This window comes from Oryctolagus cuniculus, chromosome 5, assembly GCF_051225735.1.
Source record: "Oryctolagus cuniculus isolate XC-2025 breed Fujian yellow rabbit chromosome 5, ASM5122573v1, whole genome shotgun sequence".
Classification (NCBI taxonomy): Eukaryota; Metazoa; Chordata; class Mammalia; order Lagomorpha; family Leporidae; genus Oryctolagus; species Oryctolagus cuniculus.
Genome location: NC_142871.1, coordinates 157,840,723 through 157,863,052, shown reverse-complemented (window position 1 = coordinate 157,863,052; position 22,330 = coordinate 157,840,723). Strand labels below are relative to the sequence as shown.

General features: G+C 47.1%; 1 protein-coding gene and 1 pseudogene across 13 annotated transcripts in view; one reads left to right on the top strand and one right to left on the bottom strand.

The window, feature by feature from the left end:
- The window catches only part of PHACTR1 (phosphatase and actin regulator 1), a 581,745-nt gene that overhangs the window by 226,174 nt on the left and 333,241 nt on the right, over positions 1–22,330 (top strand). For 2 of the 12 annotated variants that reach the window (XM_070074397.2, XM_051855845.3), the window contains exon 1: positions 569–1,177. The exons of 8 other annotated variants lie outside the window; for them this stretch is intronic. The gene's annotated coding sequence lies outside the window, so the exon portion shown is untranslated. Of the gene's footprint in view, positions 1–568; positions 1,178–1,388; positions 1,579–22,330 lie in introns of those variants that run through there. 2 more of the 12 variants (XM_070074399.2, XM_051855846.3) reach the window with 2 other exon arrangements.
- On the bottom strand, positions 4,501–13,577 carry LOC149126822 (uncharacterized; annotated as a pseudogene). The gene is made up of 5 exons (XR_016233507.1): positions 13,496–13,577; positions 11,407–11,610; positions 10,438–10,576; positions 9,535–9,692; positions 4,501–6,595 (listed from the first exon to the last, which is right to left on the bottom strand). The product of XR_016233507.1 is annotated as an uncharacterized LOC149126822 (transcript).

Genomic DNA, 22,330 nt, shown 5'->3' with positions numbered 1-22,330 from the left:
CGCGCTATGCTTATTCCGTGCCATCTAAGTTTCTCAGAACCTTGCTCTTCGTGGATTGGGTTTGAACATGATTGCCCCTCACAGCATATCATCTGGACGGAGGTAATGGATGCTAAGGTAGAGAGACTGGAATGATCCTTTGTATCTGCACCCCCCCATAGTGGGGCTTCAAAATATCGCTGTGGATTGGCCGTCCTAGGAATAAAGCTGGGAAGTGGAGGCTGAAGACTTGGCCGTGAAGAGATGTTTGCGGAGTAAGCAAGCCCTTTCCCCACAGACATTATGTGTCTTTGAGGCGGCCGGGGCAGGGTCTGTAAGGCTCAAAGTCATAGCCGGGGATTGGCCACAGGTCCCCAGCGTGTAAGTGACCCGTTCCACATTCCACACAGAACTTAGGGATGTAGCAAAAATTGTAAAATAAATCATTTAATTAAAATAAATGAGTAAAATTAAAAATAAATTTAGGGCTCGTTTGCACGGTGTTATAAATCTAGGTGAGGGGCACTGTCATTTGAAAATGCATTCCGGGACTTACCCCAGCTGCGTAAATCTACCCCGAGAGAAAAAAACGATCAGAGATCCCAGCTTACTCAGCATTGCTGCTGCTTCCCAGGAAGCCTCAAGCCAAAGGCAAACCCAAGCTCACCGCCCTGGGAAGACTCGGAAAAGGTTAACTGTCCACTGTTTTCAGTGTCTGCCACTCGCCTTCTCCCACCTCCTGGGCTGGGGGGTCGGCGCCCCGGGGCGGGGGGCAGGGCCGGCGAGCAGGACTCCTCCAGTACAGTTGGAATTATATAATGGAGCTGCCAGCAGTCAGGTGACAGGAGCCCTGAGTAATTCCCCGCAGAAGGAGCCTAACTGCATGTTAAGAAGCTCAACAAATACTCTTAAAGAAAAGGAAAGGAAAAAAGCCGCCGGGCTGCGAGTGAGCTCCAGACTTCCGAGAGCCGCAGAGTCCGCTCCTGGCTGGAGCAGCTGGGCGGGCCGAGTCGGAAGGAAAACTCAAAGGCTGCAGGCGGCCAAGTGCAGGTCGGGGTCTCGGCCGCGTTCCCGGCTCACTTTCTCTTTCATTCCGAAATGGTCCCTGCTCCTGCAACTCGTTGCCTCCCCTGTCAAGTGGAGCACAAGATTCCCTGGAGACTCCAGCCAGGCTTTTAAGAACGGGGGCTCTGTGAAGGTAAGAGGGACGGACTGGGTGCCTGCGAGTCGTGCCCGGGAGGACGGGGTACCTCCACCAACTGTCCCGCCCGAATCTCGCTTGAGGATCCCCCTTGCAAAGGGGGTTTAAGGTTAAGGACAAAAAAGGGACCCTTCCTACTGAGAGAGTTGAGTCCATCCCCCAGCTCCGGGTGGCTCCCTTCCCTCGCCCAGTCCATCCCACAAGGGAGCTGGCCAGCAGCCAGGGAGCTGGCAGGGCCGGGAAGAAAGGCAAAGGGGCTGCCTGGCACCGGGAGGCTGTCTGGGCGTGTGTGGCTTGTGCATTCTCAGAGCCCCTTAGACTGCGCTGGGGTAAAGAACACAGCGGCCGGGGAGCAGGCTCCCTGTGGGAGCTTGCGCCGCCGTGGGTCAGTCTGTAAGGTAGGCATGAGAGTCTGAAATGATGTGTTGCTTTTTGCTGGTTTGCGTGGTGGATTCTGTGCCGGTTTCCGGCTCAGTTCGGTTTCGAGAATTGTCCTTGTTGAGAGCTGCCAAGATCGGTTGATTGGATTCTTTAAGTCCCTGGAGCGGAACCTGCGGTGTCAGTGTGGACGCCTCCCAAGTCACAGGAGAAATGTCTGAACTGGGGGATGTTTTTCAGATTCACTTGCAAATCTCACCGCAGTGGTGCCTGGCTTGGAGTCCAGGATGCCTGCTGAGGCCAGCTGCGTTTAGGAACCTCAGGGAGTTTCTGACTTAAAGAGACAGGAAAGGGAAAAAAAAAATCCAAAGCCACGGTTGTTCCTTTGGGGAAGGAATGCTCAGGGAGAAGTTGTCAGTGATAAAAAGGAAAGCCGGCTTGGCAAATGGCAGGGGGAATAAGGGCTAAGTTGGGAAAGGCTCTGTGGCATTTTGAGGTTTGCTGCACTGGGAGATAAAGATCTTAATGGGAACAGATCACAGCTCACTCAGCATGAAAAAGAAATACTCTAATAGATTGTTTTTCCCCCTTACTTCTCAAGAACCTGAGAAATAGGCAAGGCATTGGTTTGGAAGAGTTCATTTCTAATTTTCCTTCTCTTTGGGCTCCATGAAGTGCTCTAAACAAAACGTGGTGGTGTGAGAACCAAAGAATCTGTCTTGAGAGAGACTCAAAGCTTTTGCTGCCTCTTCTCCCTCCCTCATTTCTCCCAGGTTGGGGCAAATAATAAGAGTAGAATATGCCTCAAAGAAGCAACTCCTTGGAGTGTGTGCAGTTATCTTTGGGCGAGGATATTTGAGTATTAGAATAAAAATGACCCAGGACCCGAGTCTGAAATCTGGTCCTGAAAGCTCTGAGACCGACGTTTAGGAATCGAGAGACTTCGTGGATCATGAATTTCTAGTCTCCTCTCTTTCTGCGGGGGCCTCTCACCCCATCTCTCCTGATGTCCAACGAACAAAACTAAACACCAAAGCCAAAAGACAGAATGAGGTTTTCCGCAAAGCCCACATTTGCAGTACAGATAGGAGGATAGGAACAGGCAAGAACAGTTCCTGGGCTCTCTTTTTAAGGCCATTCCATAAAGTATTGCTTAATGATTACTGTCGGCACACGGACTGCTTTTTATCCCGAGTTCCTTCCATCGGAACTTACTGGAAACCTGCCTTTTGTACTTTCATCTGATGGGGGCTGGGATTCATGACCTGGGCCTGCGGCGCCTCCCAAATCACAGAAGACGACGGGACACCCTGCACGGTTTCACTGTGGCCTTGCACTCGGATTCCCTGCAGTCTGGTAGTCTGCCCAGATCTTGGCGGCCACATTTTCCACACCAAGACCCAGGTCTTTGGGTCCTTACAGAGGATTATTTGTGTTACTTTCCTTGGGAAGGACAGTCTGGAAAATGCAGCTTGGAAGCCAAGTTTTGTCCATTTCTGGGAGAGTTCGATAGTTTCTGAAACAACTGGTCAGAAATGGGACAGATGGCAGGTTTTTACAAACCGGGCAATAGGGATGGAGGCTTTGTGTGCAGTGATAGGCTTAGGAGTTGGGTTGGCTTGCGTGTGTGTTCCAGCTCTGTGCAGTGACTGACAGTGGCAAACTGTGGCCTTTCTAAGGCTTGGTTTTCTCATCTATAAAATCAGTATCAGAAGTAAAGGAAATAATGTGTGAATAGGACAACACGTAGTTCCATGCCCCCTCAAACAGTACTTGCTGTTAATTCTTGTCATCCTGTGTGAAACTTTAGCTAAACATCTGGGATCCTCGAAATATTTTGGAATTAATCCAGAACCATGTCTAGACATTTTTCCGTGCAAGAAGGAATCTGCATACCCATGTTTCGGGTAGAAAAGTACGTTGGACTGATTGAAGCCACGGAGAACCACCGTAGCTGTGCCAAATGAGCAGTGCTTGTCTCCAGGCTCCCTGTGCCACCCGTGGGTCCCACCACTCCCTGGGATCCAAGTTGTTGACCACACTGGTGGCAAACACAGGCACAGTCACCCTTGACTCCGGAGAACCCCCAACCACTTCCACTGGATGTAGTTTGGTGCCGCAGGCTTGATTGCCCTGCTTCAGCCGTGCTATCCCTTGTCATTCTGCCCTTTCTCATCCTGAAATGCTGGGTTCAGGGCTCCTGTTGGTTCCCCCACCTAAGGAAGCTCCTGCAGCTGGGCCAGAGTGACCCACGACCGCACAGCTTCAAGCCTCTGCCAAGGACAATGGAGACTCTGCTACCCCTGTCCAACTCCTTAAGGACTGTACCTCTGTTTTCTCTTTGCAGTCTCCTAACATGGGGATCTGGTGCCTTCCACAAAGAGAACTCCTGATCACACACATTAGAGTCCTAAGACATTAGTCTCCCCACTTTAAAGGGCAAAGATTCCGGAAGGCCATTGCTTTTGCATTCTGTGGATATTCAGGCTCTTATGATGTTTGGGATCCACATTGCAAGGTTGGGGCTAAGAGAAGAGACTTCATAAAAGGCACTCCGGGCAGAGCCTGGGCCTCTCTAGGAAACTAACTGGACACAAAATCCCTCCTAGAGGGAGGGGGAGCATTCAGCGTACCAATTAAGTTGTAACTTGAGAGACATGCATCCCATATCTGAGTGCCCGAGTTCAAGGTCCAGCTCTGTTCCCCATTCCAGCTTCTTGCTGATGTGTACCCCAGGAGAAGGTGTACCCTGGGAGATGGTGTACCCCAGGAGATGGTGGTGATGGCGCAAGTAGTTGGATCCCTTTCCCCCACGTGGGAGACCCAGACTGAGTTCCAGGCTCCTGGCTTCAGTCTGACTCAACCCCAGTTATTGCAGGCATTTGGGGAATGAACCAGCTGATGGGTGATATTCATTCTCTCTCTCTTCCTTTCAAATAAATGCATTAGGTGGTTTTTTTTTTTTTTTAAGAAAAAAAGCTCAATTAGGAGTTGTCATAAAGAAGGAAGGGTAAGGAACAGAGGCTGCCTTCTCAGTAGCCTCCCCAAAAATAATGCCAATGTCAAAAATTTGGAAAAACTCAAAAACACAACCAGCTTTACAGAAAATAGGTTTCGAAAACAAAATACCAAATTTTAAAATGTTGAAATACCCTAAACATGAAAGTAAGGAAAGCCCGGCACCGTGGTTCACTAAGCTAATCCTCTGCCTGCGACGTCGGCACACGGGGTTCTAGTCCCCGTTGGGGCACCAGTTCTGTCCCGGTTGCTCCTCTTCCAGTCCAGCTCTCTCCTGTGGCCCGGGAGTGCAGTGGAAGATGGCCCAAGTCCTTGGGCCCTGCACCCGCATGGGAGACCAGGAGGAAGCACCTGGCTCCTGCCTTTGGATTGGCGCAGCGCTGGCCATATTGGCCATTTGGGGGATGAACCAATGGAAGGAAGACCTTTCTCTCTGTTTCTCTCTCTCTCACTGTCTAACTCTGCCTCTGCCTGTCCAAAAAAAAAAAAAAAAAAAAAAAAAGAAGAAGAAGAGGCGGGGAACAGCAATGAATGTGGGGTTGAAATACTTGATTATAAATTGAATTATATGCCCTGGGTAAATCCTGCAATTAAGTCTATTTTCTCACTTATTAAATGATAAAAATAATTCCTCACCTACTCACAGGGTACCTGAGAAGAAACGTGAGATCCTTGCCCAAACTGAAGTGGTGATAAGAGCCTAGTGTATTCTCCTCAACCAGTGTTAGGGACTTGAACTCTACTTTATCCATCAAACAGGTATTAACAACTATTTAGGATTTAAGAAAATTAATTTTTTAAAAAAAGAAATGTGTGTGCTAGTAAAAAAAAAACAGAATTTTCTTATTGATAACAGAAAATCACTATGGATCATCCATAGTTAATGAACAACCAATAGATACTGGACAAAAGCCCTTCAAAACACTGACAGAAAGTGGGATTAAGAGGTAAATTCAAGGGCAGGCATTTGGCACGGCAGTTAAGTCTCACTTAGGACGTCTGCATCCCATGTCAGATTGCCTGGTTTGAGTCCCCGCTCCATTTCCGATTCCAGCTTCCTGCTCATGTGTACCCTGGAGGCACCAGGGCATGGTAACCCACTCTGGGCTCCTGGCTTCAGCATGGCCCCGATTCAGCTGCTGTAGGTATTTGGGAACAGTGGATGGGAGATCTCTTTCTCCTCTGTCTGCCTTTCAAATGAGTACATTTGTGAAGGCATTATTTTTTTTAATCTTCCGAGCTTGTATTAAGTGAAGCGATCCAGTATGGATTTTGGATCTTGTTGAAAGCAGCCCCATCCATGGATGGCACGTGGTTCTCAGAAGCCATGATCTGTGCCTCCAGCATATCAGCTCCAACTTTGTCATCTCCGACTACGCACTGCATTTGAGGGTGTTTGATGCTGTAGCCCCTGGAACGAGTCTAGAGGAGCAGCAGGCCAAGCCATCAGCTGGGTGCTTGTGGCACACTCCTCCAATTTTGCCACATCTCATTCATCATCCCGAGGCTTCATGCCTCGTAAGATGGAAGGCTTGGCAACAGGTGCAGGTTTTTGTCTTTTTTTGACTCATCCTGTGCAAGTCATTCTTCTCTTAGTCTCTTCGCCTCCTCACTTTCCTCTTCATCACCAGATCCAAGAAGGTCAGCGGCATCATCGCCTTCACTCTCCGTGGTTTCACTTCCATGGTGTCTTCCTCATCCGCAGGGCCATACTTGGCAGGCTGGCCTTTTCCTTCTCCCAAGACTTGGTGTGATTATACCAACGTGGGGCATGACACAAGTTGGCGGGCGGTGGGCCGGAGACTGCCTCCAACACTGCCCCCTTCGCTTGTAATGGCGCAAACCCCTGCCTGTGGCTCTTGTCTGCCAGGTAATCATTGGGTCCCTGGAGGCTGGCAGGCTTTCCAGGTCTCCAAACCCATGGCGTCAGCTGTGCCAGGGAGATGGAGGCAGGCAGCAGAGTGGAAGAATGGGAACTGTTGGCGAAAAAATTAAAGATGTTATTTTTTAAAAAACATGCTTATTTGGGTGCAAAACGTTTTGAAATCCACACACAGCAGTGTGATTTGCCAGTGACCGGGTGGCTTCCACAACAGGACTGTGTGTTCTCTTGTTCTGGAGGCCAGAAGTCCAAGCTCAAGGTGTCCGCAGGGTGGGTTTCTCCTGAGTGCCCTCTCTGTGACCTGCTGTGCCCTCACCTGGCCCTTCACTGATCAATGTGTTATTTGGAGGAATACTATTCAACCCTCAACAGCTATCGGGTTCAGAAAACACACTAAGAGACATAATGTGTTCTTATGTTAGGACTTGATAGGATCCATAAAGGACAGTGATGTCTTCCCCTACTGCCACGGGGAGACCCTAGAAGGCAGCCTGCTGGAGGAGGCCTGAGCTTAAGTGAGGCCCTTTTGTCACCAACTTCCTTCTCGGTGTCTGTGAGCTGGAGATGGAGCCTAGCAAGATGACCTCTCTGGAGCACCAGCTGTCCCTGGAGGTTGGATCTAGCGTAGTTTTGAATTAGATGTTTCCTGGAGGTCAGAAGGACTGTGGCATTTTCCTGGGCAATTTCCCACTTCCTTGCAATTCTCGGTCTAGTAAAGGAAGTGGAGGTTCATCCTGACATCTGGGTTCCTGCCGCGGTCTTGTGGTCATGCATACTCTTCACCGTTTCTTCAGCCAGCCCCTGACTCCCCGTGTTCCTTTTCAGCATGAACAGTGACATTCAGTAACAAAAGTTACTTGAAACACATGCACCCACCACACGTTGGTTTATTCCTGAAACGATTTGTGAGTGAGGAAGAAGACGCTCTGCCAGGGAGGTTTACAAGTGGCTTCCTTTATGCACTTCAGAGCTTTGGTGTCAGAGAAAGAAACCGCAGGTGCAGCTCATGGCGGAGGTGTCCACACAGGCAGCGCGAGGACACTGGTGCCCACTCGAGATTCAAAGCATGAATGAGTTAGAAAGGGGTCACAGGGCAGAGCCGGTGATTTGCAGGCGTTCACAGACAAGGATAAGCATGCACTCTGCTCCCTCTCCCCCTCCCCATTAGGGATGGGTGGGTAGGGGCATCGTGGTGCCATCAGTGCACACACATCCCAGTTCCCCGTCGGCAGTCTGGATGCTAGATCTAAACAGGGCAATGCAACATTAAATGTGAAATCCATTCAGGCAGGGTTGGCGTTGTGGTGTAGTGGGTAAAGCTGTTGCCTGCAATACCAACATCCCATAGGCCCCTATGTCCCGGCTGCTCCACTTCCAATCCAGCTCCCTGCTAATGCACCTGGGAAAGCAGTGGAAGATAGTCCAAGTGCTTGGGCCCCTGTACCCACATGGGAGACTGGATGAAGTTCCTGGCTCCTGCCTTGGGCCTGGCCCAGCCCTGGCTATTATAGCCATTTGGGAAGTGAACCAACAGATGGGAAATCTCAGTCTCTCTCTCTCTCACTCACTCTGACTTCTAAAATAAATAAATAAATCTTTTTAAAAAAGAAGAAATCATTCAGGCAAGACATATACCTTAGTTTTCTTTCTAAAATAACCCATGGTGAAAACTCCTATAAGGAGGAACAAAGGAGCACACATTTAACGACTTGTAAAATACTCAGTCATTTCCTTTTTCATTGAAAAATAAAGCACGCCTCCAAAGCCCAGGGGAAGGATCAACTCCTGAGGGTCCTGCTCTTGCTTCCTGACTCCATCATTATTAGCAGAGAGACATACCCCCGCACCAGGCTCCGTGGCAGATGCAAGGGAAGTAGTGAGTTAGCGCACTCCGTTCGTTTAGCCAAGCAATGGATGCAATGCTGTCTCCACGTGCCCACTGCTCTTGTTTGGGTTCGTAGAGTGAGGCTGTTGAAAGAAACTATGATATAACTCAGAATATGTTGGTGCCTGTATTCCTTAGTCCAGACTTCAAGGTTCATGACTTACTCAAAAAATGACTTAGAGGGAGGCAGGAGTGGGGAACTATTTTTTTTGTCAAGGGCAATTTGGATAGTTTTAGCATCATTCTCAGGCCGTACAAAATTATCACCTTAAAAATTAGCTCACTGTAAATCGATTGAATTTTGAGTCCCACCTATGGTCACCTTGGCAGGGCCAGACCAGTGGTTCCGTGGACCTTATATGGCTGGGGCTGGCCATTCCCCGTGCCTGGTAGAGGTTGGAAGTGGTAAGGACAAATTCAGGAACAAACCACCAGACTCCAAGACACTAGTCTTGCTTCCTTTGGTTTTCCTATAAGTTGGCAACTCCTCCCCACCCCCACCCCTAAGTTGATTTGTTCATATGTACAATTTCACAAATAAAAATGTGTTTTTATAAATATCATAGCTTTTTCAATAAAGCAAAAACTAACTACCTTGTAGGGCTGTTTGTTATTGTGCTGAATCGCCAAGCGTTTATTATCTCCGATACCAAGGACAAGGTATTGTGCACAGACTTACGCAGTATGTGAAAAGATGAATCAGATCTACTCATACCTATTCAGAGGAATAAAACATGGGCTTGGAAGTCTTAACAAAATACAGAAAATGACAGCTTCTATGAGAACAGAAAACATAGTTACTGAGCTTGATAAGAGGGACCCATTAATTCTAGAAATAAAAGGCTTTAGAGATGTTTTTAACCTGAGAGTCTTGAGAACTGAGTGGTTATGTTTCAATATAGTGGGGGAGGGGTGTTGAGGCAGGGAAGAGGGGAAGGGCAGGGGACTTTGCCAACAAAGGTGGGAGAGGAAACAGGAAGCAAGGTCATAGAGGAAGGCAGGCCCGGAGTGTATGTGAGTCATGGCGGCCAGGCCTGTTCTGTTGGAGGAGAGGGTAGAAAAAGGGGACTGGTTGTCAATATACTGAAAAGAGTTTGAATACCAAGCCCAGAAGCATCATGTTCAGGGATTAAAAGTATGTGCAGAGTAGAGGGAGGGAGTGGGGAGAAGTGATAGTGCGCCATCAGTTACACGGCTGCTGGTGCTGTGTTAAAGCCAAAACGTTGGAGACCGAGGGAGCACTGAAGTCAAAGGCTGCACTAGCCGGAAAAGGATCAGGCACTAGGATGGACTCGTTTCTGCAACTTCTGGCCACAAGGTTGGGCAGTAACCGGAAATGTCTGCTGGGCCTACAGGCCAAGAGCATTTTTATAACAAAAATGTGGGGAGGGAGGCATCAGTTGTTTACCTAGAACCTGCATGGGCTCGGGGTAGGAGGGGAGAGAAAATGCAGAGTGGGGCAAGTTTGGGGCTGGGAAGATAGTCCGCAGGAGGAGTCTTTGTTGCTGTGGGATTGGTTGGGGATTCGAGCAGGACACGGTGGTGCTTGGTGGTCACCATGTGCATTTGGGTTGAGTTTTTAATATACACCCAGGAATGTGGACTAGTATGCTTCTTGATTTGACTTGTAGCTGTTAACTAAGTCCCTATCTCCACTCTCCACTCTCTTCTAGCCCCTGGTATTAAACTTAGGACATCTCAGAATTTCTTCTTATCAGGCAATGGAGAACCCGTTAGTGGTAATAAGTAACTAATAATAATAATAGCTCTTACTTGTTGAGTGCCTTGTATTGCTTAACTCACTTCCTTTTCATCTGCACAGCAAACCTGTGGCAAGAGAGGTGCAAAAACAGCTGATCTCATTTTGCATGGATTCTGTGTTTGCACAGTCACCCACTCAGTAGAATGCAGGATCTGAAAACCGGAAAGCAATTCGTGAGGCGCTTTCCCAGGCATCGCAGACATGTGCAGAGCAGTGAAAAATGGAGTGAGGTGGAGCAAGGGGAGCTCTGCCTTGTTGCTCCAGCTCTCGTGTGACAAGCAAGCATCCTTCCCCCGTGCTGTCAATGCCACAGTTTTTGCCACTGAGTGCACTGGGTGTTGACTTTTGCTGTGTAGAATGTCTCAACTCGGTACTGGCACACCAGGCGTGTTCTCAGCTGCAGCAGGGCTGTGCTGGGCCCTTTGGAGAACATCCGTGCGTTCATGTTCCTGACAGTGCTGTTGGCTGCAACTGTGAGTTCAATGTTAATGACTCAACAAGATGAGGGTACTTCAACAATGTAATTAAAAGATACCGGCGCCGCGGCTCACTAGGCTAATCCTCCGCCTTGCGGCGCGGGCACACGGGGTTCTAGTCCTGGTCGGGGCGCCAGATTCTGTCCCGGTTGCTCCTCTTCCAGGCCAGCTCTCTGCTGTAGCCAGGGAGTGCAGTGGAGGATGGCCCAAGTGCTTGGGCCCTGCACCCCATGGGAGACCAGGAGAAGCACCTGGCTCCTGCCATCGGATCAGCGCGGTGTGCCGGCCATGGCGGCCATTGGAGGGTGAACCAATGGCAAAGGAAGACCTTTCTCTCTGTCTCTCTCTCTCTCACTCTCCACTCTGCCTGTCAAAAAAATATTTAAAAAAAGATAATACACATTTTCCATGAACTTTGTAAAGACCCCTCAACTATGTTCAATCAGGTCTATTTAAGTAGAGATGAACATTGTACCCAAAGACACTGGACCCTGCTACGGTGAAGGTGAGAAGCCACTACTTCTTTCCACAAAGAAGTAAATTCAGGCCAGGAGAGAGAAGGAGTTTCTCCAAGGCGACATGGGTTACAAGAAGCCTGTGAGTTGAGATGTCTCTCCCACATACTGATTTCATTTCCTTTGGATGTACACGCAGCCGTGGGGCGCCTGCGTCATATGGTAGATCTATTTCTAGTTATCCGAGGAGTCTCCATACTGCTTTCCATAATCGCTGTGCTGATTTACATTCCTACCAACAGTGTGTGAGAGCGCCCCTTTCTCTGCATCCTCGCCAGCATTTTGTCTTCTTGGGAAATAGCCTTTTCACCGGAGTGAGAGGGCATCTCATTGTGGTTCTGATTTGCATCTCCTGGTGATGAGTGATGGCAAGCCTTTTCCATAAACTTGTTGGCTACTTGTGTATCTTCTTTGAAGAAAGGCCTCTTCTGGTCTTTCATCCGTGTTTTAAGTGGATTATTTGTTTTCATGCTGATGAGGTGTTGGATTTCCTTATTATTCTGAAAATCAATACCTGTTGGATGAATAGGTTACAAATATGTCCACCCACTTTATAGGTCGTGTCTTTATGGGTTGTTTTCTTTGTTGAATAGAAAAATTTTAGTTTGATTTAGTTCCATTTGTCAATTTATCCTTTTGTTGCCTGTGCTTGGGGTCTTATCTAAAAAAATCTTTGCCTAGATCAATGCCTCGAGGTGTCTCTCCTATATTTCCTTCTAGTAATTTCATAGTTGGAGGTTTTATATTTAATTCTTTGATCCATTTTGAGTTGATTTTTATACAGGTTGAGAGGTAAGAGTTTAGTTTTTTTTTTCCTTCTGCATTTTCCAGCAAAAGATTTCATTTAATTCTCACAGCGACCCTGTGGGACAAGGGCTGCTGCTCCCATTTTACTGCTAAGGCGAGTGAGATTCAAGCAGCTTTCCCATGAACACCTGCTAATGGACCGCGGAAGAGGGAACCCAAACCCCGCCAGGGCAGCCCTGGGGGTCTGATCTCAGTGAGAAGGTTCAGAGTCTCAGGTCTAAGAGGAAAATGTTCATGATGCCTATCTGGTTCTCTATTTCTTGCTTTTCATTTTAATTTTTCCAACATTTTCCTTATACCATTGTGTTTTCCTACATCCATGTTTTGTTCAAATGCTTCTCTCACACAGAAAGTTTTTTTTTATTATTTATTTATTTATTTATTTATTTTTTTTTTGACAGGCAGAGTGGACAGTGAGAGAGAGAGACAGAGAGAGAAAGGTCTTCCTTTTGCCGTTGGTTCACCCTCCAATGGCCGCCGCTGCAGCCGGCGCACCGCGCTGATCCTGGCAGGAGCCAGGAGCCAGGTGCTTTTCCTGGTCTCCCATGGGGTGCAGGGCCCAAGCACCTGGGCCATCCTCCACTGCACTCCCTGGCCATAGCAGAGAGCTGGCCTGGAAGAGGGGCAACCGGGACAGAATCCGGCGCCCCAACCGGGACTAGAACCCGGTGTGCCGGCGCCGCAAGGTGGAGGATTAGCCTATTGAGCCACGGCGCCGGCTATTTATTTTTTATTTTTTGACAGGCAGAGTGGACAGTGAGAGAGAGAGAGACAGAGAGAAAGGTCTTCCTTTGCCGTTGGTTCACCCTCCAATGGCCGCCACGGCCGGCGCACCGCGCTGATCCAATGGCAGGATCCAGGTACTTATCCTGGTCTCCCATGGGGTGCAGGGCCCAAGGACTTGGGCCATCCTCCACTGCACTCCCTGGCCACAGCAGAGAGCTGGACTGGAAGAGGGGCAACCGGGACAGAATCCAGCACCCCGACCGGGACTAGAACCCGGTGTGCCGGCGCCGCAAGGTGGAGGATTAGCCTAGTGAGCCGCGGCACCGGCAGAAAGTTTGTTTCTCTCTCCCAGCCTTTAGATTTCTTCTCTTCTTCCTCCTCCTCCTTGTCCTCTTCCTCTTCCTCTCTCTCCTCCTTCTTTTTGACATTGCAAAGGGGTGGTTGAAACTATTTGGTAACTGTCAACATGCTAGGTTGTGTTATATTGTATTGTTTACTAAAAATGTTTAAACATTTCAATGTTCCTGAAAATATAATACGTGTGACCGAGGGGGCTTATTTTCTCAGTCATTCTTGCATCCCACATGAATAGAGCTGTGGTTAATTTATTTGTACACTCCTTAGAAGAAAAGCAATGGCCATGCTATGTGTCTACTAGATTTGGAAAATATGACATAAAAACACATATAATCTTCAATTTGCATTTTATCTTACAGATCAACTCTCTCTGAAGCTTTGTATGGAAATGCAGTGTCTCTCTAACTTTCCTAAATCTGTATGCTGAGACTTATTTTGCTATATTCCTAAGACAGATATTAAATATTCCTCAGTACTTGTGTGTCATGAGTTAGTGCCATGGCACTTACTGGGCCTGTGGCTGAAATAGTTTCCAAATACTGTGGAGACGGTTTCATCTAAAAAGTCCAGAACAGTTAAATTCAAAAGCATGTTGACAATACAAAACAGGCAGAATGTGCAATCAGAGTCTTGGGCGCCTTTCTTTCTAAAATGTGCATCTACAATGCCCAGGAAGGGGAGCCTTCCTTCTGACCCCATGAAAAGTGTGTGTCCCAGAGCCACAGTGCTCCACCAAAACCCCTCTGCTAAGGCTGGAAGAACAGCAAGCTGGGGTCTCGGCAGGGAAGTGGAAGAGAGTTCGCCTACACCACAGTCTCTATTCTTTGAAATCACTCAAGTCTGAAACCTTCCATTTATAAATTAAAAAAGAAACCCCTTGAACTATACTGAAGCCAAGAAGGAGAGGGAGAGGGAGGGAAGGAGAGGGAGAGAGAGAGAGAGAGGATGGGGCCATGTGACTAGCAATTGAAATGTCTACTCAGTCAACTGTAACTCCTAGATGAATACATTCTGCATTCATTTAGAGAGCTGGTCAGGTAGGAACAAAGGCTATGATAAAGAAACCTGAAGACATTTCTTCTTAAACTGTCAGAACCTCAAAGAGAACCGGGAAAGTGAGGCCCTGTTGGATTCCACAAACACAAAAGACCGTCTTTCAAATAGCCTGGGCAGAAGCGAGTCCAGAGTAAGCTTTGCCAAACCCGAGGGAAATTCACTCCATATGTTTCTGATTCGTTTATAGTTTAATCATCAAAATATTGCTTTGCAAGGCCTAGCTGCGTCCAAGAAAACTTTTACAGGCCATTTTAAAACATTATCTTGAAAACAGGAAGTCCTGTTCTGCCAAGAGCTGGCAGACACCAGAGTAGTGGTCTGGATTTGATTGTTGGGGCAGAAGCCCTGGGGGCTGAGATTTCCAAACCCGGAAGATACAAGGTTCTAATCCCTCCGGGGAGCCTGTCTCTTCTTGCTAGAATTGTGGGACTCCTTCAGGGAAAAGATGGCCTCTGGCTTCCATGGTTTCCACCCGGGCTCAGCTCCTTTCGTGGAATTTCTCATCTCCCTTACCACCTTCCATTGGCTAAATGACAATTCAGGAGGGAACTTTTCTACTGAATTCATAATGTTAGCACCCTGGGCCTCAAACACCCAGGATAGATTTCCATAAATGAGCTTGGAAAACAGCACCTTGAAAGGAGTTGTTGATTCAGAAAAGGTAAAATCAAAGCCCATTTTTGAATTTAAAAAATTATCTTATTGTGGTAAAAACACACGTAACATAAAATGCAGCATCGTCACTTATTTAGATGTCCAGAGTGGCACAAGTACATCTACCTTGTTGTGTAACTGTCACCATCATCCATCATCTGGCAAAAGCAAAACTCTGTACCTGTTAAACAATAACCCCCCGTGACCCCCCTCCCCAGTCTCTGGCAACCCCCATTCTACTCTCTGTCTGAATTCAAGGAGTAACTAAGTTCATGAGATGCTTTTTGTCACTAAAATGCATGGATTCTTGCGAGAGCAGTCATGGGTGTATGATAGGAGATGGCTTTGATGAGGACTGTGCAGTTGACTCCAGTAGCCTGTACTTGGGGCAGATCATGAAACCCCAGGTCCACGAGGGCATTTCATCAGGGAGTTCTGCTGGGCTGCTGTTTTTGATGATTTCATAAGACAAATAAGAGTGTATGGGACCTTCTTTTAAAACACTAGTCTTTGTTCTTTCCAGTGCATCAGAATCTCCTGGGAACCTTGTTGCTGAGCAGATTTGGATTTCGCAGGTCTAACGTGAGGTTTACGGTGTGCATTGCTAACATTGTCCAGGCGATGTCAATGCTGCTTTCCCGTGAACAAAATTGAGCGAAATTCTGGACGTGTAGTGCATGACCCTTGAGGACCTCTAATAAATTCTATATCAAATGTTCTGAGTGGGGCAGAGGTATTTTTGTCGTACTCCCAAGTCATCCTGGTGTGGGGCCAGCACTGAGAACTCTGGCCTGCAGGAGCTGAGCTAAGGTGTCTAGGCTGCCTCTCTCGAAATCAGACGTCTCCTCTGAGACCCGTGAGTATCTGATTGCAGTGAGCTCATCTTTGATGTCTCCAGTAAGAGCCGTAAGTGACTGTTTCTGTGTTGCTGATAAAAGAGCCAAATGATTTAGATCCAGATGTGCTAATTGCAGAGCTGACGTTCCGCTAGGAAAAGCTAGCAACTAGTCTTGTTTTCTCACCCCTATGGAGGTCTTCCTCAATACTCATGGGTGGGCTACAGGGTAGCACTAGCATTGATCCTCAAGTTAAAAATGTTGACTATGCCCAAATACTCATACTTAGACATATATTTTTAAGAACTCAGAATTCTGAATCAAAAAGCAGCAAGAGAAAATTCTGCCTTAAAAATGTGAAGAGCAGGTGTTGCAATCCGTTTCTCTCCAGTATAAAATTCATGTAATCTCACTTTGGTGAAACATCTGATTCTGCTTCTAACTGCACCCTGATGGATCTTCATGGATGAGTCACCTGCAAAATGCACCCCTAAGAGGCTGACTGTGCTATCTGTGGTTGGGGTAATTAAGTAGATGTTAAATGTTAGTGAATGCCTGCCAAATACAATTATTTCAGTTTTGGCTTAGCTGAGCCTGACTTCTCTTTTTCACAATAATTAGCCAACAGTAGCAGTTACTTTTTAAGGTCACTCCTAATTTCTGATAATAACACTATGGCAACAAAGAAAAGGATGACTCTATTCTGGTAAATGGATACAGACCCAACTAATCCAACTACATGAACTTAGTTAAATTTTAAATCCAAAAGAAGGGAATTTAAGTGCACTGCACTATTGTAGAACAGATTCAGTCTGCCAAAAGCCATTCTTGTCTGCCTCATATTTTTGCTAAGTAGTATGAGGATGATGGACTTTAAGAATTACAAATGTTGAATCTATACCATAGAAACATTTCCCATTTCATGCTACAGGCAGGTCATGTGCACAAAGCAAAGACCAACAAGAACAATAATCATGACAAAAGTCTTCCTCACTGTTTTCGCCATGAGTGGGAGCTGCATGGCAATGATCAGTCGTAGGATGAGTGGCAAAGGAACAGACGTGGCTGGGCCAGTCAGGGGGAGAGGTTTCTTGCTTGCATTGTGGTAGACTATTTTGAGACCTTCTGTATTCTCGCTTGGCCCTCTCTATTAACTAAACCCACTCCTGTACCAGGGAGGAGTGACACAAAGCGGCCAGGACTGGAGGAGATAATGTAGGATTCCCCCATTCTCCTTGTTTCTTTTCTGAGCCCACCTCCACCCAGCACATAGCCCCAGTGCCTGGAACTCCTTCCTTGGCCCCTTTCCGGGTTAGCTTCACCTGTGTTTGCTTCAGTACTTAGGCTTTAGATTTGCTCACAGATGTGGAATACCCCTCCTGCCCCTTAGAAACTTCTTCCCTCCCAACTGCAGAGCTAGGAACCCATTCCTGATATGACAGCTTTAGCCAGGCCAATCCAATGACACAAGAGACTGGAGTACGGGCCTGTGCTGTAGAACAGTGGGCTAAGCCTCAGCCTGCAATGCTGGCATCCCTTATGGGCACCAGTTCCACATCTGGCTGCTCCATTTCTGATCCAGCTCTCTCATGGCCTGGGAAAGCAGTAGAAGATGGCCCAAGTGCTTGGGTCCCTGCACCCGCAGGGGAGACCCAGAAGAAGCTCTTGGCTCCTGGCTTCGGATTGGCCCAGCTCTGGCTGTTGTGGCCATCTGGGGAGTGAACCAACAGATGTAAGGTCTCTCTTTCTCTCTCATTTTCTCTCTCTCCCTCTCTCTCTCTTTGTAACTCTGCCTCTTAAATAAATAAATACATCTTTAAAAGAGAGAGACTGAATTAAGCAAAGTTAAATGAATCTGGCCCTCGGGTCACCCCACATAGGTGGTTCACTCTCCATAGCTGTTGTGATAAGAGAAGGGAAGGGCTGGTGCCGCGGCTCACTAGGCTAATCCTCCGCCTTGCGGCGCCGGCACACCGGGTTCTAGTCCCGGTCGGGGCACCGGATTCTGTCCCTGTTGTCCCTCTTCCAGGCCAGCTCTCTGCTGTGGCCAGGGAGTGCAGTGGAGGATGGCCCAAGTCCTTGGGCCCTGCACCCCATGGGAGACCAGGATAAGTACCTGGCTCCTGCCATCGGATCAGCGCAGTGTGCCGGCCATGGCGGCCATTGGAGGGTGAACCAATGGCAAAGGAAGACCTTTCTCTCTGTCTCTCTCTCTCTCACTGTCCACTCTGCCTGTCCAAAAAAAAAAAAAAAAAAAAAAAAAAAGAGAGAGAAAGAAGGGAAGAAAGAGGGAGGGAACTGTCCTTGCCTGCCCTAGGGAGCTGAGGGACCCCCTGGGATCTGGGCCCATCTCCATTGTCTCTACCATTTCAGATCCACTCACCACTGAGACTGGAATTGTGGAGGTGGGAATTGAGAAGGGAGCACGGGAGGGGAGACTTCAGATTCGTATACAGTTGTTCCTCAGTATCCATTGTCTGTGGGGATGACCCCCCCATACTAAGATCTCCAGCCACCCAAGTTCCTTATATAGAGTGGTGTAGTGTTTGCATAGAACCTATTCACACTCTCCTATATACTTTCTTCTCTAGATTCCTTATAATACACAATACAATGTGAATGCTGTGTAAATGGTTGTTGTACGATATTATTACAGGGATAATGATAGGAAGTAAGAACCCTACATGTTTAGTTATACTTTTTCTCCAAATATTTTACAATCATGAACTTGGATTCATGAATGTGGAATCCTTGGGTATAGAAGACGGACTGGCTGTCTTCTTTTAAAATCCTACTTTTAAGAGGTATCCTTTAAATCGCAGTTGCTTGTAACACTGAGAATTCCAACAAACAGAACTCAGTTGTCTAAGGGGATATTTGCAGATAAACCCAGTTTTTCATTTTTGAGGTGGAAAAAGCTGATGCAGACTCTTAAAGTAATGGCCAACGAGCTTATGGGTATCAGTTTGCTTGGATTCCATCCCAAGAAACAATGCAAAGATCCCATCCGTCATAATCCTTAAGTTTCATAGCCAGAAATTGTGTTCAACTTTTTGTGATGGGTCATAGGTTTTATTTTTTACATTTATTTTTCAAGACTTATTCATTTGAAAGGCAGAGTAGTAGAGAGAGAGACAGAGAAAAAGGGATCTTCTTTCTGCTGGTTCACCCCACAGTGATCTCAATGGCCAGGACGGGGTCAGGCTGAAGCCAGGAGACCCGAACTCCATCCGGGTCTCCCACGTGAGTGGCAGGGGTCCAAATACTCGGGCATCTTCTGCTGCCTTCCCAGACATATGAGCAGGGAACTGGATCAGAAGTAGAGCAGCTGGGATTTGAACCAGCCCCCTGATATAGGATGCCAGTGTTGTAAATGGCAGCTTAAACTGCTGAGCCACAATGCTGGCCCCAGAGTCAGATTTTTTTAAAGAAGATGTGTTTTTAATAAGGAAGTAGGTCAAAACAAGAGAGTAGGAAATAGCTGTGTACATTAAAAACAAACGCAAAAGGATGGACAGATGTAGAACCCGGCACCACCATTACCAAAAATTAAGACCAGCGAGGTAGCAGAAAGTGCAGAAAATAAAGAGGAAGGGGTCCTCCCAGTGCCTGCAGGTTCTGTGCAGGTGAAGAATGCTGGAAAGAAGCCCAAGTACATAGAAATTCAAAAAGCTGGACAAATCCCCTGGGGTAGAAAGAAGCACGCCAAGATTAGCAAAGAAAACCAGCAGTAAGACAAACCCAAATGACGAACACCTGTTCTTCCAGTGCTACTCATCTGAATAACCAGAGAGCAGTTCCAAAACATGATTACAGGATTCAGCCCAGACCAATTGACTCAATGGCCAGGGACTATGTCATATGTGCAGAGCCCAGTCTGCAATGTACCGTGTTATACACACCTGGATCTTGACTTAGTATGAAAGAAAAATATGTAAAACCTCCATTAATGATTTTTATATTGATGACATGTGCAAATAGCATATATTTAAAAATTTCGTTTCACCAGTCCCTTTTTACTTTCTCAACACAGCTGCTAGAATATTTCAAAGTAAATATATATACTCTTGTTTGTATGGACAGGGCTGTCCTAGAGACTGTAGATTAAACACCAAAGTGATGTTCTAGGCACAAGTAGTGCACAAGGAACGTAACTTTGGAAAAATAACTTTTTGATATTGACTTATTGTTCAGTTCAGTTTCTTTGTATTCAAAAATGTGGTTGGGGAGGGCATTTGGCCCAGTGGTTAATATGCCAGTTAGGGTGCCCTTGTCCCACTTCTGAATGCCTGGGTTTGATACCCACCTCTGGCTCCTGACTCCAGCTTCTTGCTAGTGCAAACCCTGGGAGGCAGTGGTAATGGTTCAAGCAGCTGGGTTCCTGCCCTACATGTGGGAGACCTGGATTGAGTTCCTGGCTCCTGGCTGCAGCCTTGTGGGGGACATTTGGGGAGTGAACTAGCAAATGGAAACTCTCAAACTCTCTCTTTCTTTCTCTCTCTCTCTCTCTCTCTCTCTCTCTGTGTCAAGTAAAGATAAATAATTTTTAAAATATGGTTTAAGATTAATTTTACTGAAGCTGCCAATCTTGCATTTTTCCCATAGTTTAGTGAGTACCTTCTATGCACAAAGTTTAAAATATCTATCAATAGAGATTTAGGAACAAAAGATCCTCCTAAACCTACCACAATCAAAATGTTTCCCAAATTAAGTAGAATACTGCAATGTGAATCATTTAGCCATGTTTTGTCCTGAAATTACTGGAGGAAAATGAAATACTATGTAATATATATTTCTCAGTGTTGAATATGTTGTCATGAGCGAACACACACACACACTCCAAACAAATATCCATTAGAAAAGGTGGGTGAGAAATGGACTCTGGTAAATCCCTGAGGTTTTAGCCTAAATTTAGCTTCTCTGACTGCAGCAGAAGAGAAGCCTGAAACCCATTCAAATTGGATACATTTTTCATCCTTCCCATCCATAGATCTAGAGTATCAAGTATCACACCAAGCTGGCGCCGCGGCTCACTAGGCTAATCCTCCGCTTTGCGGCGCCGGCACACCGGGTTCTAGTCCCGGTCGGGGCGCCGGATTCTGTCCCGGTTGCCCCTCTTCCAGGCCAGCTCTCTGCTGTGGCCCGGGAGTGCAGTGGAGGATAGCCCAAGTGCTTGGGCCCTGCACCCGCATGGGAGACCAGGAGAGGCACCTGGCTCCTGGCTTCGGATCAGCGCGATGCACCGGCCGCGGTGGCCATTGGAGGGTGAACCAATGGCAAAGGAAGACCTTTCTCTCTGTCTCTCTCTCTCTCACTGTCCACTCTGCCTGTCAAAAAATAAATAAATAAATAAATAAATAAATAAATAAATAAATAAAATAAGTATCACACCAAGTACTAAGGATAACAATGGTAAATAGCACAGATACAGATCCTGCTTCTTCCAAGCTTACAGGGAATGCAAGCAGGCAGCCACCATATAGCATAGTAAATTGTAGCCTAAGGCACTGAGAAACACGTTGCAAAGGCAGCCACTGGAGACATCTCCATTTAAAAACAGTCTCCGATCTGAAGGGATAGAGGTTGATCCAGACAGAGGGGCACACACAGAAATAGGGCTGGAGTAGGAGAATGTAAGGGGTGAAGATCCAGGGAACTCCAAGTAATTCTGTCTTGCTGTCGTATAGGTGGGTGGATAGAAGTTGGTGAGGTAAGCTGAGCAAGGCATATATGCACCAGGACAAAAGGCAGCACGGTGCAGGATTCCATTTGTATGAAATGTGCAGAAAAGGCCACTCCAAATATGCAGTGCATGGATTGGTGGCTGTCTGGGGCTGGAGGGGGAATAAGGAGTAAATAAGAAGTAATAGAATAAGCTGCACCAGTTTTCCATTTAGAATGATAGAACTACCCTGAAATTAGATTGTGGCAAAGGCGATCCTGCAATGTACATACTAAAACTCATGGAGTTATTTTGAGTTATATACGTAAACAGGTGAATTTTATGGTACATTTATCATGTCTCATAAACCTATTTTAAAAATTGCCTAAATCATGCTAAGGAGTTTAGATGTGGTCCCAGGAGAGGCAGGAGGGGACGGTGCACCTGCACTTTAGGAAGCTGTCTGTGATGTTACACACAAGTCCTGCTGGGTAGGGTTGAGGGGAAGAAGGACTGACCTCCACAGAGCACCTACCATCTAAGAGACACTACGCAGAGACCCCTAACACACATTCTTTCCTGTAAACTCTACAACAATCTACTGATGCCTTTTGCTCCGTCTGCGTGGTTTACTGCTGCTGCACTAGGGGTGTGATTCTGTTGGGTCTGGAATGGTGACAAGCACTGGTTTACCTAAGTCTCAAGGAGGGCCATTTACTTGCCCAGAGGCACATAGACAGGAAGTGGCAGCGCCTGGGTTAGAACTCATGGGCTCTTTCTTCTTCACCCTGCTTCCCTGAAATTGGGTGAATTAGGATGCACGCCTGGGGTTGGACTGCTGGGTGGACTGCCCAGCCCCAGCACTTACACATGCACCTTGCATCGGTTTCCTGTTGCTGTTGTCACTCATGACCACAAATGTTGTGGCTTAAAGCGACACAAATGGATTCTTTTACAGTTCTGGGGATCAGAAGACCAAGACCCATTTCACTGTGACAAAGTCAAGGGGCAGGTAGAGTTCATTCCTGCTGCGGGCTCTAGGAGAGAATCCACTTCCTCGTCTTTTCCAGCTCTCAAGGCCACCTGCACACTTTGGCTCAGGACCCCCTCCTCGCCCCTTCCTTCTCGCTAGCCTC